A 13,303-nucleotide genomic window follows, 5' to 3' on the forward strand; every position below is an offset into this window, starting at 1 on the left:
TTTGATTAATTATTGCAGCTCTGCATGACATTAACATCTGCCAGATGTTTCTCATTCAAATAAGTGCAGCAGTTTCTAGGAAACAAGCAAAGTTCAAAAACCCCTATCTTACAATGTTTTGAAATCATTTTGAAATCCCTGATGTGCATTTGGAGTCGGAACAAGCACTAATTACTTGTTCATTGTCTAACTTTCCATTAGAGTTCACTGACAGCTGTTAACCAGGTTTTTAAAGTTATTCTACTAACAAACAAACAGTACTGAAAATGTAACCTTCTTAAGGAAGGCGACAGGTTTGCTGGGAGTCATGGGAAAGTCAGATAGGTGTGGGTTCATGGCATCAACACAATTAGGAAGGATTGAAGTAATCCTTCTCTGAAATACACACGTAACTCAAGTTTGTCTTTCTCCAGAGTGACTGTTAGATCCTTTAAAACCGACAGTCTGTCCCCTGTTGTCTCTTGTTCCTGAATCCACAAGTATTGTGACACTAAATCTCCGACTACACACGTCTGATCTGCACAAGCTCTCTGCCTGGATCTCAGGTCAAAAGCGGTCTGACCGTCTCCTGAGCTGATTTTGAATGATCACACCATGTCAAAGGGAACATTTGGATTTGATGTATTTTGTCTGTATTGGATTAGTCATCATCAAGCGTGCTTATTAACCGATGTGGAAATAGAAGGAAGAAATGTTGACGGTGCGGTTTGAAATGAGAAAGGAGAAGCACGTTTCTGGTATCACTAAAACTTTCACTATTAACCACACTGAGCGGAACAGAGGTCACAGTCTGATAGAAAAAAGGGACGACATGTAATGTAATGAAACACTACCCAGACTTTCAAATCCTTATTTGATCATCTGAAATTTCTTCTGTATGTCGAAATTATAAAGTGGCATTTGGTTTTAAAGGTGTAACAACAACTCATCAGAATAACAAAGACGTAGTTACTGAGTATTACTACTTAGTGCACATTGTCCATTTCTGAGTCACACAATAACATTTTCCCCAACAAGAACTAAATGTCCCTAACTGAAATATCGTAAAAGGGTAAAAAAATATTAGCAGGAAAGTCCTTTGAAATAACTGAAAAAAAAAAGATTTCTACTTGGCATTTGAAGCTGCACTTGTGCACGCATTTCTTTTTTTAGGTGGCATTAATTTATTTTTAGTAAAGAGCACTGCAGGTGCCTCACAAAGATTACAGTCTACATATCCTCAGTTCAAAGACGTAATCATTGGGCTTTGTGTCACCACGCAAATTTATTATTGGACTTGTTGGTACGAGAGCTGCCTGACTGAAAAACATCTTTGGTTTGGATAAGCGGCGGGTTAGGTCTACGTCGTGCTCGGACAGGAGATCCAGCTTATTTGCATGTCTGTAATCCATAAATAATGCTTCCCTCTTCGGTGAAACCACATAAGGCATCCATGCAAGGCTGAGAACAGAACCGGGGCTTTGTTCACTGTCAACATGATAAAAATAATACAACGCAAAATATAGCTGCGAGCTGCAGTTCTTTGGGCCAAGTGCAGGCACATCAAGCAAGGTACGCTGCACACAGGTACATCGAGGTCTTATCTACCCACAGAATAATTCTGATTATGATCCGCCAAAATGTTGGGGAGATACTACTCTATGTTTGTGTCTTTAGAGCCAGCATCATTCACATGTCACAATTAGTTTGGATTATTAAAGTCTACTTGAATTAGAGAAGCACACACCTGTATCCTGTGCCCATGCTGAGGCATGAATGATTGATTGATGAATGATTAAAGTGACTGCTTTAACTTTTTAGATCAACTAAGTGTAAACTGAAATGAGATTACTGAAATCTGACTGTTCAAACCGCTGCGTAAGAGGGTTCAAGACACGTCCTAGCCAGATGTAGAAAAAGGTGTAAATACATCCGTCTCTTAAAAGACACGTACGTAATCTTTACAACTTGACGAGCTGTTGAAGCCTTTATCTGATCCTGGATCAGTGGATCACTCAATGATGTCTATGGGTGAGAGAGCCCTGGTCTCGAGGGACTGACATGAATGAGGGCCTGTAAAGACCGGCAAAACTCTTGTCATGCTCTTAGTCTATAAATGCAATTCATCCGTGCGTGAGACAGAGACAAGATGTGAATACAACACTGTCTTATCATAATGTTATAAAATGATATGTTGAACTTGTTATCAAACAGTTGCTTCTTTACATATCCAGCAGTTATGGAGCAACAACACCAATCATATAGGATTGTGTTTCTGTCCATTCTGATGAATGTAAGTCCAATAATCACTCTCTTTTAGCTCTGTTTTTGGTCTCTATCAACTCCTGAGGGAAATATCTGACTCTTTAGCTGCTATATGCTCCACTATGTTCACCAGTTAGTCACTAACTGTGTCTGTTTGATGTTTGGTGCTGAGAAGATCTCTAAAAAGTCACTTTTTAGAGCTTTCTGTCTAAAGCAGCTGCCTGCTGTCACTGAAAACAACACTATGAGAGCACTGAGAGTGAACCAAAACAGTAAAGTTGCAGCCGGACAGCTGAACAATAGCTGAAACTCTCTATAAAGCTCTGTAGAGCTGTAGAGTCGGGTGATAATTCTCTGTAGGTTCATCACTACGAGTGACAACGCCTCTGACATTACATTTATTACATTGTTAACATAAAAAAAGAAATTTATTATAGCTGCTTTAAACTGTAATTGCTGCAACTGAACTGTGGAAGTTCTTCTGGTGTATTAGACAGTTAAGAGCAATCCTCCGGGTTACAGTGGGGCTTAAATTTGCATGTCGCCCTAAAAAAACCAAGACAAATCTGTGATCTGGCCAAAGGAGACACATGTATGTGACTAAGTGTAATATATGTTCCTGTCTTGTAAGATCTGGCTCATCATCAAGGCTGTAAAAGATATATTTCAATGTCCCCGTCCTGCAGTTCAACAGAAAATATAATCATACATATTGCATAGTAAAAGAAAAAACATCAACATCTTAACAGCACATGGCTTCCACACACATACAGAGTTTGCCTGTACACATAAACATCTCCTGACAACGGCGACATACTGCACAACCCTCATGGCCAACATCTACATTATGTTAGTGTATAGAAGCTCAATGGACATAAACAGGAAGGAGCGTTTATAACAGTTCAGCCTGCTCTCGGGAGCCTTGAATCTTCTACCAGAAGGTACCAGCTGGAACTCTGGGTGGAGAACGTGAGTTGGATCAGACACTATTTTCTGCGCCTGTCTGATAACAGACGGCTCATAAAGTGTTTGGAGGGACGAGCAAATGTAAAAAAAAAAAACATAAAAACTGCAGCACAGGACAGGAGCACGGGTCGCAACAGTGCCACGACACCAGAATATAGCATTATTCTCCAAAATGAATAGGATTCTTCCATGTGGTGAATCATTGGACCCTATATACTACTGTTTATAGTTTGTAGTGAAAGTGTTCCTTCTTGACAAAACAAATGCTTTCAACATGACAATGACCAGTATCTCTATCAGTACATACTAGGGATGTGCAGAGAGCCCAGTATTTGCATTTGTATCTGTATTTGTTGAGGCAGCAAAATTATTTGTATTTGTATTCGAATAAAAGTGGAAAGAGGCTTAAAAATCCTGTTTCTGTATTTATTACGCTTTTAATTTTAGAAAATTAAAGTGTTACATGAATAAACTACCTTACGAAGGAGATCCCCACACCAGGTCTTGAACTGGAGTCTCCCAGATCATAGACGACTGCACTGACTACTGAGCTAAAACTTTACTCATTGACTCATTGCAGACAGACCTCTACCTATCTATACACCCATAACACAGAGACAGCACACCATGTAACATGTTGTAGAACTTCAAAGGTGATTCTTGCTTTGCACTTTTCATTTATTGCCTATTTTTTACAACCTAACTTTGTGGAAAGGAGAAGAGGAACAACAGGTTATGGAGAGTCCTTTGGGACTTACCCCTGATAGATGTAACAGTGAAGCAGAGGAGAGAGACTGAGATAACGATGTATCCGACCTGAAAACCGGTATTTGACATGTTTTTTTTCTTCCCAAAAACAAATAATTTTTAAAATATTTGTATGAAACAAATATTCGTATAAAACAGACTATTTGTGCTTTGCCGAATAATGCATTTGTATTCGGGCACACCCCTATCACCTACAGGAGTGGATCTCCAGTGGCCCTCTGCTCCCCCTCCTCTGATTTACATTGTCAGGCCTCTATTCAGAGCATACAGGCTACTTCACTGGCCAATCACCTGTATCTGATTGTTGACGGGATACACACAAGAGCTGCAACAAAGGAGGAAACATGGGTCATGTTAGATGAGGTGTGACAACAATAGCCCTCCTGGAGAACACAAGAGCTTCCTTTGTAATTTAAACGCACTTCAACAGCTCTGCATATTAAAAAGGGAACCAAGGAGGTCTGCTGAAGCCAAAGGGTGAAAAGATTCAGCTGGGCTGCAAACATTTACTGTGAATCCTTATTGTTCTAGGTGGGCCTGGCCCCGCTCAGGTTTTGTGTAATGCAAATGTTGCATCAGTCAGGCCTTAGCATGAAGAGTGAGTGATCGTTTCCCTGCTGTAGCAGAGTTCACGTTAGGATTGCTGGCAGAGAAACCCATCAGAACTGTTTTTATACACCGTGTTTAACATTTAATTAAACCAGAACATGACACCAACGCAAAACAAGACAGCTACAAGATGTGGGACTGACATATTTGGTGCATGATGAAACGAGATGAGATGACTGTGTTTGACAATTTGTCATACAGAGGAAACGGTTTCTTTTAAAAAAAAAACAAAAAAAAACCCCTCACCTTAAAATCTAAGAGATTGTTGTCCTGAGTTGTATTTTTCTTATTTTCATGGATGATTTGCCAACTGAACACATCATGACATCAATTTGTTATGGGAGATAATAAACCTCAGGTGTTAGTCTCATACAATCATAGGCCCTGTTTACACCTGGCATTAAAATGCATCTTGAGTGATTCAATTACAAGTGGACAGCTCTAAATACAGGTGTGAACGCACCCGAGACACATTGAGATCCGATCAGTCAGACCACATGTGGCCACATTCTTTTAACAGTGTGAACGCAATTTGTCCTGGGCCACACTGAAGGACCACCTACGCAACTGACATCCTCTATTTTCTGGCAGACTAGGCACCGGAATTGCATCGCTGCCTCTCGGTCCGTGTACCCTCCGTCCAAAGCTGTGTTCAACTTGTTTGATAACAGGATAAAGAAATGCATGTGAATTAAAAAAACAAACTAAATCCACTTCCTGTTTTTTCCCCCCACTCCCCTAACCAGTTTTTGTCCTCAAATTGGCAATTGGAATAGATATTAAACTAAAACCAGAAAATAAGTTGTTTTTCTGTCTATTAAAATATTTCAGAAGCTTAACATTTAATTGTGTTTCCCCTGGATAGTTCCCTCTGTCCTGTCAAGTTGATAACTACAGTTTCTAGTTTTGCGCTGCTCGACATAATGAGCTCAGGATTTATCAGGCTGCTTTACTCCAAAACAATTTCACTGTGTGATCCTGGACTGTGTGTAGAACAGCTGACCTTTTGGATGTGAAGACAAACACAGAACATTTATTAACATTAGATCCAATAGACGGGCATTTGATTTTGGCGAGGGGGCACACATATTTGTTCATCCTGTTATCAAACACAGCTTTGGACAGAGAGTACCCAGACCCCCCCGGTCCTCCCACCGGTTAAAAACAACAACAACGAGTTTGGTCTTTGCAAACGGAAATGATGTTTATTTGCATATAGAGCGAGGAAGTGAGATGCCGTCACAAGTGGTCACTCAAGGCGCATGTGGAGACGCACGTTAATGCCAGGCGTGAACAGACGTACTTAGAGCTGTCTACTTGTGATGGGATCACCCGAGACGTATGTTAATGGCAGGTGTGAACAAGGCCACGGAGCACAACAGAAGACACAAGAGAAGCAGAGATGTTTGTGTGTCCTGTGCGTTATTCTCAAATTCTCTTTTACTATTTATTGTCTTATTATGAGCTTGTCAACCATCTGTATCACACTTTGAATTGCACTAAACTGTATGAAAGGTGCTGTTTAAAATAAAGTTTGATTGACTGACAGCAGCCTCGGATTGCAACACAGCAAATGTTTCAAGAATAAGAGGTGAAGGTCTCACTTTCTTGCTCTAAAACTGCTCTGAATTTCACAGATGAAGAAAAAAAAAGTACAAAAAGACAGCTCTGGCAAACCAAAACAGTAAAATGACTCATCTAGGAGTAATTATTTTTTTCTGGCACAGTTGGTGGCAATAGTGGAACCAACAGTGAGCATCCAGCTGTGCAGAGGTTCAGTCATGAGCGAGGCTGCAGATTTATACTGATGTTATGATGAACTATATGATATGGCACCTCCCTACTGTCCATCAGGGAGGTCAGCTGATAAGGAAAACATCTGATTTTGGATACTGAGAATATGAGACATTCTAGGACATCAAAAAACGTTTGCCCGACATCAGAAAACCAAGAGTGTTGCTAGGAAATGCATCTTCGAGTGAGACTTTCATTAAGAGGTTTCCTGAAATAGATTGCTAAAATCTCTTCATTATTTCAACATGTGGGCAAACCTTTTAGTGCGCAATTATATGCAAGTGTAGAATCCACCGAACAAGGTATAAGATCCGATGTCATAACCCCAGGAGAAAAGGCCTTTCAACAATCAGTCAGGATTAAATATTTCCGCGAGATTCAGTAAAAGGCCAAGTCATTTTTCTGACAACGGTTTTAGATGACAAAAGGTTGCAAGCTTGTCTCCTTCCACCTTGAAATTCAACCCGCTGTACCTGCTGCTACCTATTCAACATGTTCACAATGAGATTTAGTCATGTGTTGCCAACCTCATTCAGCAGTTCATTAGTAGGAATCCAAGAATATTTTCCATGGCTCCGAGCATGAACAATAACTGCAAACATTTAAAGCAAATTGTTGCTTCTTACTGTTTATTATATTACAGTTACAGTTAAGACAGCCACTACGAATTGACCATGAGATAAAAGACATCGAACATCCTCACAAGATCTCTGCGAGGTTAGAAAAAAAAGTGATTTAAAAAAAAAAGTGGGATGGAGGGAGACAAGATGTTGACATGTTCAATTTAGGCCTTTGTTTCACCTCTTGTCCTCCGGAGGATAAGAACAATCCTCGTGAGCGCAGGAATCGAGATCATACTTCTAGAAAAAAAAATGACACATCTGTGACACTCGGACAGGGGGGGTGTGTGTGGGGGTGTGCACGTACGCTGAAGGCAATGTCATTTCATAAGGAGCGTGCCTTCATGCTCGGTGAAGGCCCTATTGTTGCGGGAGACGAAATGATATCACAGAGATGGGTCATCTGTCAGATAGAATACATTAGGGAAATTGTCTTTGAGAGATGACACAGTTAGCAAAGCGGGATGACAGCCACACTGCAGGCACAGTGTCTAATCCGGTATCGGTGGTCAGCTAAAGCATCCCTACACCTCTTTCTGTCTCTCTAGAGGCGGACGGGGATTTGGCCGAGTCTTCCACGAACGTAGCTGTCCTCAGTCAGGTGTGCCAAAGAGGAATGACTCTCTCAGAGGAAGTCAAATAAATAAATGAATAAAAAATGATAGAGCTGTTTGGCACACCAGAGTTGAAAGGGAGATTTTCAAATAATATTTTTTTTGTTTACTGGCTGAACTGGGTGAAGATTTCCCCAAATGGTGAATGAATGCCAGCCAGAAACCAAACGGTGAGACGTTTTTCTGCCACATTTACCTGCTTGGATCTCTTGCTGGTCTGGTGTAATTATAAAAGGGGAGCAGTAGTGGCCTGGTTAACGTAGCCAGTTGTAATCATAATTAAAGCAAGACCAACAAATGTTCCCAGTGGATATATATTGGTAGATAACACGAAACTGCAGCACAGAAATGTCCAAATCCGTTTGAGGTAACTTAGAAACAGTATTGTCAAACAGAAAACATTAGATAAAGTTATAGTTATTTTTAAACTGTAACTGTCCTGCTCAGTAGGTCTTGGCCACAATTGGTTGATGAACTAATTTAAGGGATCCTTGTTAATAAAATGTTATGTGTTGACTAAGATTCTACCTTCTAATTTCTATCTTGGTCAGACTATAATCATGATTGGTGTCAACAACTCTGTAGTAACGGATCTAAATCCTACTTTCAAAAGCTGAAATGGATCTGAAAGGTTGGATGATGAAATACCTTCAGCATTTTCAAAATGTTTACTGGTAATCTGAGGCTACGACTAACAATTATATTCACTTTTGATGAATCTGTGGATTATTTTCTCTATTAATCATTTTGTCTATAAATGTCAGAAAATAGTGAAAAATGCCTGTTATAATTTCTTAAGAGCCCAAGGAGATGTCTTTAAATATCTTGTTTTATGACCAACAGTCCTAAAATCAGTCGTTAAATCCTCACATTCGAGAAGCTGCAACCAGCAAACCATTAATTTATGCTTATATACAATTATTTGATCATCAACATTGTTGCAGATTTATTTTTCTGTCGAGTCAATTTTATTTATACAGCCCAATATCACAAATTTAACTGGGGAGGCTTTATAATACAGCATACAACATCCTCTATCCTTAGACCCTCCGATCGAATAAGGAAACATAACAAACCTTTTAGTTGATCGTCTCACTGATTAATTGACTAATCGTTGCATCTAAAATCAAATTTCACAGCCATCGTCCGACTGTACAGGACCAGCTTACTTCTCTTATAAGACCCATTGTAACAAGCTACAGAGTAATCTACAAGGCTAAATCCAGTTATTAATCCCAGCCCATTACTCTCCATGTTGGTTCAATGAAATAAATGGATATAATGAAATGCCTTTAATTTCTTGCCCTCAATTCAAGCTAAAAGCTAATTTGACCTCATCCATTGCTTCTAAAAGTTTGTTGTATCCATTAGATCACAACACATTAACATTAAAATATGGATCTACCACATAATGTGCTGTTCATCCACATCAATACCCCGCAGTCTTCCTGTACACCAGGGAATGAAACATCAGCCTCCGCTCATGCAAACATGTTTCACGGCTTCAGAACAAAAGCGATGTTAATTCCCCATTCATGCTGTCGCCTTCTCAACTGACCCCGGGCTGTCTCGCCTCCTTCACTCCAGTGTGTCATGAGAGCTACAACACATTACAGCATGGCCATCTCAACCTACAGTATGTTTTCATGCACTATACGCATTAAACTTTTACCAAAGTCTGTTTGCAAGGCACCAAGAGTATCCTTTTCCTTAATAAAAAGCTTTCAAGTGTGCACACTAGTAATGCTTTTAGAGCATGTATGTCTAGCTTTTCATTGTGGTTGCTAACATAAGATCCATTTTGCATCTTTTGATTGATTACACAGACAAAATACCAGGAACGTCTGCACATCTGGACATAGCACGAAACGTAATAAAGATATGAAGTGAGATGAAGCTCAGCTGAGGCTGATATTCTGAAAATAAGCATAGACTGCCCCTTCCTAACAGGTGCAGCAAAGATAATTCAGGACAGTCAGGGGGATGTCAATCAAGTATGATCTGTACACACCCACACAGTCCAGAGAAAAAGTCTAATCAGTAACTGATAACACTTGTGTGGGTGTAGCCTGGCTGTAACTAATGAAGAGCAGTTTCCACAGTGAATTTTACTCCAGTACAACCAACTGGTTCAGCACCACTGAAACATGATCAAACACACTGGAATTCAAGTTATGATTGAAAAATGCCATTAAAGTGTTCTTTCCACAGAAAACTGTGGTCTTTCTCCTGGTTTTTGGGAAAGCTGTATTATGCTAATAGGTTTATAAGAAAAAGAAACATCGAAAGAAACACCTTAGAAAGCTTTCTAGAAACTCTGCCGTCAGCAGACAAGCGTCTTCGGTGATGTAGTTGATGTTGAACAGGAGTATAAGTTTACACGTGTGTAGAAGTGAAAGCCTGGCACGGATTAAAGTGGCACAAAGGTCGAGTATCGTGTGTCGCTCTCGTCTTCCGTTACTAGTGTTAAGATTGAGGAAACCAAATTTACGAGACAGTGTCGAAATGCAAAGAAACCATCAATTTAATTGGATTCTCAGTCAACTGCTGATATAACTGTCAGTGTAAAACGTGCAGGTAGGGCTGAGTGAACTTTTGTTTTTGTATGATGTGCAAGATGTCTAAATCGTGAACATTCGGATTATTACAATATGCGCGAGTTAAGTCAGGAAGTGACCTAGATGATCGCTGCTACATTTATTATTTTGAGTCATGACAGTCAAATGTTCATCTACTGGCTACTTTGTCTTCAGTCAGACTTCAGGATGCTATTATTTTAGATACGAGGACGCTTCCGTGTAATGATATCTCCTTTCATCCAGACGTTCGCTGCTGTGCTTTCTCTGTCTGCAGTCTGTTATTGTACACATGCGTACTAGTAAAGAGCTGATTAGAAACGAGTCGGATGCGTATACATGGCAGAGAAATCGCTGTTCTCCAGTGAGTGAAATCTACCTGTAGAACCAGGTTTCTCTAATCTCATACACCGATTACAGAAAGCAGGTTTCTCGTTCACATGACGGTTAAGAAATCAGCTTCCTGGAGAGAAAACCAACTGTAACCTGGTTACTCAAGTGCATGTAAACACACTGCAGGATAACACAAGTCAGTGGTTTGTGTCAAACATCTTGTTTCTCCATGATGATTAATCACTGTAGTATAGATAACTCTCCAACCAACATGCGTCTTAACAATCACTACAAAATGATCTCAATTATTTTTGTTCAAGTTTGTTTTATTTATTATTATACTGAATATATGTTTTAGTAGATATCTTTGCGTTTGTTGACGAGGTGTCATATTTGTTACAAGCCAGGAAGTCGTCAGAGAAGTGATCAGATTGTGCAGATATCAGGCTGAAGTCTTGTAAAGAAACACAAACAGCAGCGGATCAATAGTGAGCGGACTTTTCTGCCCTAGATGTGCTGAATCTGATTATTAAAGTGGATGCCCATGCTCTACTTGGTTGAAACATCTGGTACTATAGCTTTATTGGATAAGCTGTATTTTATGACAGCCTTGCAAGCGGTGGAGATCCTTTATTATTATTATTGCTGAACTGTCTGAAAAAATACGTTTCACAACAAAAGTCAAGCTTGATTAAATTGGGATTTTATTGTTTCCGCATCACCCAGATCGACCTGCAGGGATACTGAGGAGTCGGGAGACATGCTTGTGTGTACAGCAAACAGAGATCAGAGTCTTGATAATGCTATATTCATGTACATATAGCAGGGATATGGATGACCAGGTTACTCTGTGTTTTATGTCAACATCACACTCCAATTATGATCAAAGACACATAACCTGGAAACAAATGTACAACGCTGTACAGACGTAATCTTACGGTCAACATCTCTGATGTCTGAACAGGTTCAACAGACCTCTCGCTCATGTAACATGCAATGAAAACTTAATCCTGCTGGCTTTAGTGCACCTGTTTGTGCCCAGCGTTGTGTGTGACATTCTGATGAGACCTCATACAGTTGCGCTGCTTTTGTCATCAACAGGGAAAAAGGGGGTCAGGTCGAAATAACCGCAAAACAGTAATGCCACAAAAACACAGTACAAGACATTTTGGAGACTTGTGTAACAACCCAACAAGCAGTTTTTTAAGATCAGCTTCAGCGTGATTTATGCTTAACACAAAAGTGGGTTAACTTTACATTATAATTACCACATATATATATATTTTTTTGCACTGACGACAGTGCGTCTGTGTTGCGTTTCTGATGTCACAATCTGAATGGACACACGAAAATAGAAATAAAAAGCCTTGTGCACAACAATGAAGTCTAAATATGCTGGTAACTGAAAATAGCAGCAGCAAAAAACACAAAAGCAGTATTTTGAAAGTGAAATGTAGCCTCAGAAATCACATGGAAGCAGGGTGCGAAATGAACTTTTTAAAAAATGTGAACACCTACCAGCCGCTGACAGATAAATGTTCAAATTCACCGACTGCTCCGTAGTGAATCATTATTTGTGTTTGAAATCTACCAGCTACTTTCATATTTTACCAACATTTGGCTGATGGCTGATGCTAATTTCCGGACCTGCATGCAAGCATCTGACGTTACAATGCAATTAGCTTATATAATAAAATAAAACACTTTGGGCTTGGGAAGGGGTTTATAACCTACTGCTAATTGAAGCTAGCAGCAGCAGTAAAGCAATATTTGCTTAGCCGGGGTCAACCCGTTCTTCAATAAAATGAGAGTCTACAAAAGAGATGACGCTCAGCTGATTTAGTTACATATCACTGTTAAGTGCGCTGACCTCACTCACTGAAAGCAGTCCTCAACTCCGGCATGTCACTGTTATACTTTTACGAGAACAGCGTGATCAGACCTCCTGAAAGTGTGACGGCAGTTTACTAGCGATCAAAGATCAAAAGTCTAAAGCTTCATAAATATAATTAGCTGCGCCTCTCAAGATAACCTGTTTGCAGAGAGGCCCGAAACATCTTTCCTCTGATCAAATATTGCAGCCTCTCTTTTGATATTATACCAGGAAAATTAACACCTAAAGAACCCGAAGAGTCTAATCTTGTCTCCTTGGTGCCAAGCAAAAAAAAAAAAAAGTTCTCCTACACACTCCTGTGTACTTAATTAGGCAAAAAACAGTTAATCTGTCCTGCTGCAGGCATGCAGAGTGGAGCTCTTGCTTGAATTTCCATTTAGAGATCAAGAAACATTTTATGATACGCGCTCGAGACTTAACGGAGTGCTTTCACCTCGCACTATCATAGATACTCTCACCTTCACCCTTCACTAAACCAAGCCTCTATGTGAAGCTTGAGACTTTTAACTTCCAGTTCCGTCAGTCTGAAGAGATTTCTGACGTATCGTTTGTCACAACTGATGTGTCTTTTTCGATCATGATGATAAAGACTATGCAGTATACGTCACTATTTGGTACTGATCGAACGTTATCTACAAAAGCGCCATTGTTCTGCTTCTCCAGTGGCGGTGATGCAACATCCTTTGTATCTGATAGTTAACCAAAGCTCAGCCTCTGAACTGCGGTGTTTCATGCTGTGAATGAATATAATTGTTTCCCTGACACACAGCTAGTATTTCATGGAGTCATCCTGACAAAGTGCCAGTGCAGCAGCAAAAAAAAGGGGAGTCATTTTCTTTTTGGCCTTTCAAAGAATTTTTACAATTTATTACAATAATTTGCAGC

General features: G+C 39.9%; 1 protein-coding gene across 1 annotated transcript in view; it reads right to left on the reverse strand.

The window, feature by feature from the left end:
• Positions 1-13,303, reverse strand: part of lpgat1 (lysophosphatidylglycerol acyltransferase 1) — a 51,228-nt gene that overhangs the window by 32,864 nt on the left and 5,061 nt on the right. The window lies entirely within an intron of this gene.

Source organism: Thunnus maccoyii, chromosome 17, assembly GCF_910596095.1.
Source record: "Thunnus maccoyii chromosome 17, fThuMac1.1, whole genome shotgun sequence".
Classification (NCBI taxonomy): Eukaryota; Metazoa; Chordata; class Actinopteri; order Scombriformes; family Scombridae; genus Thunnus; species Thunnus maccoyii.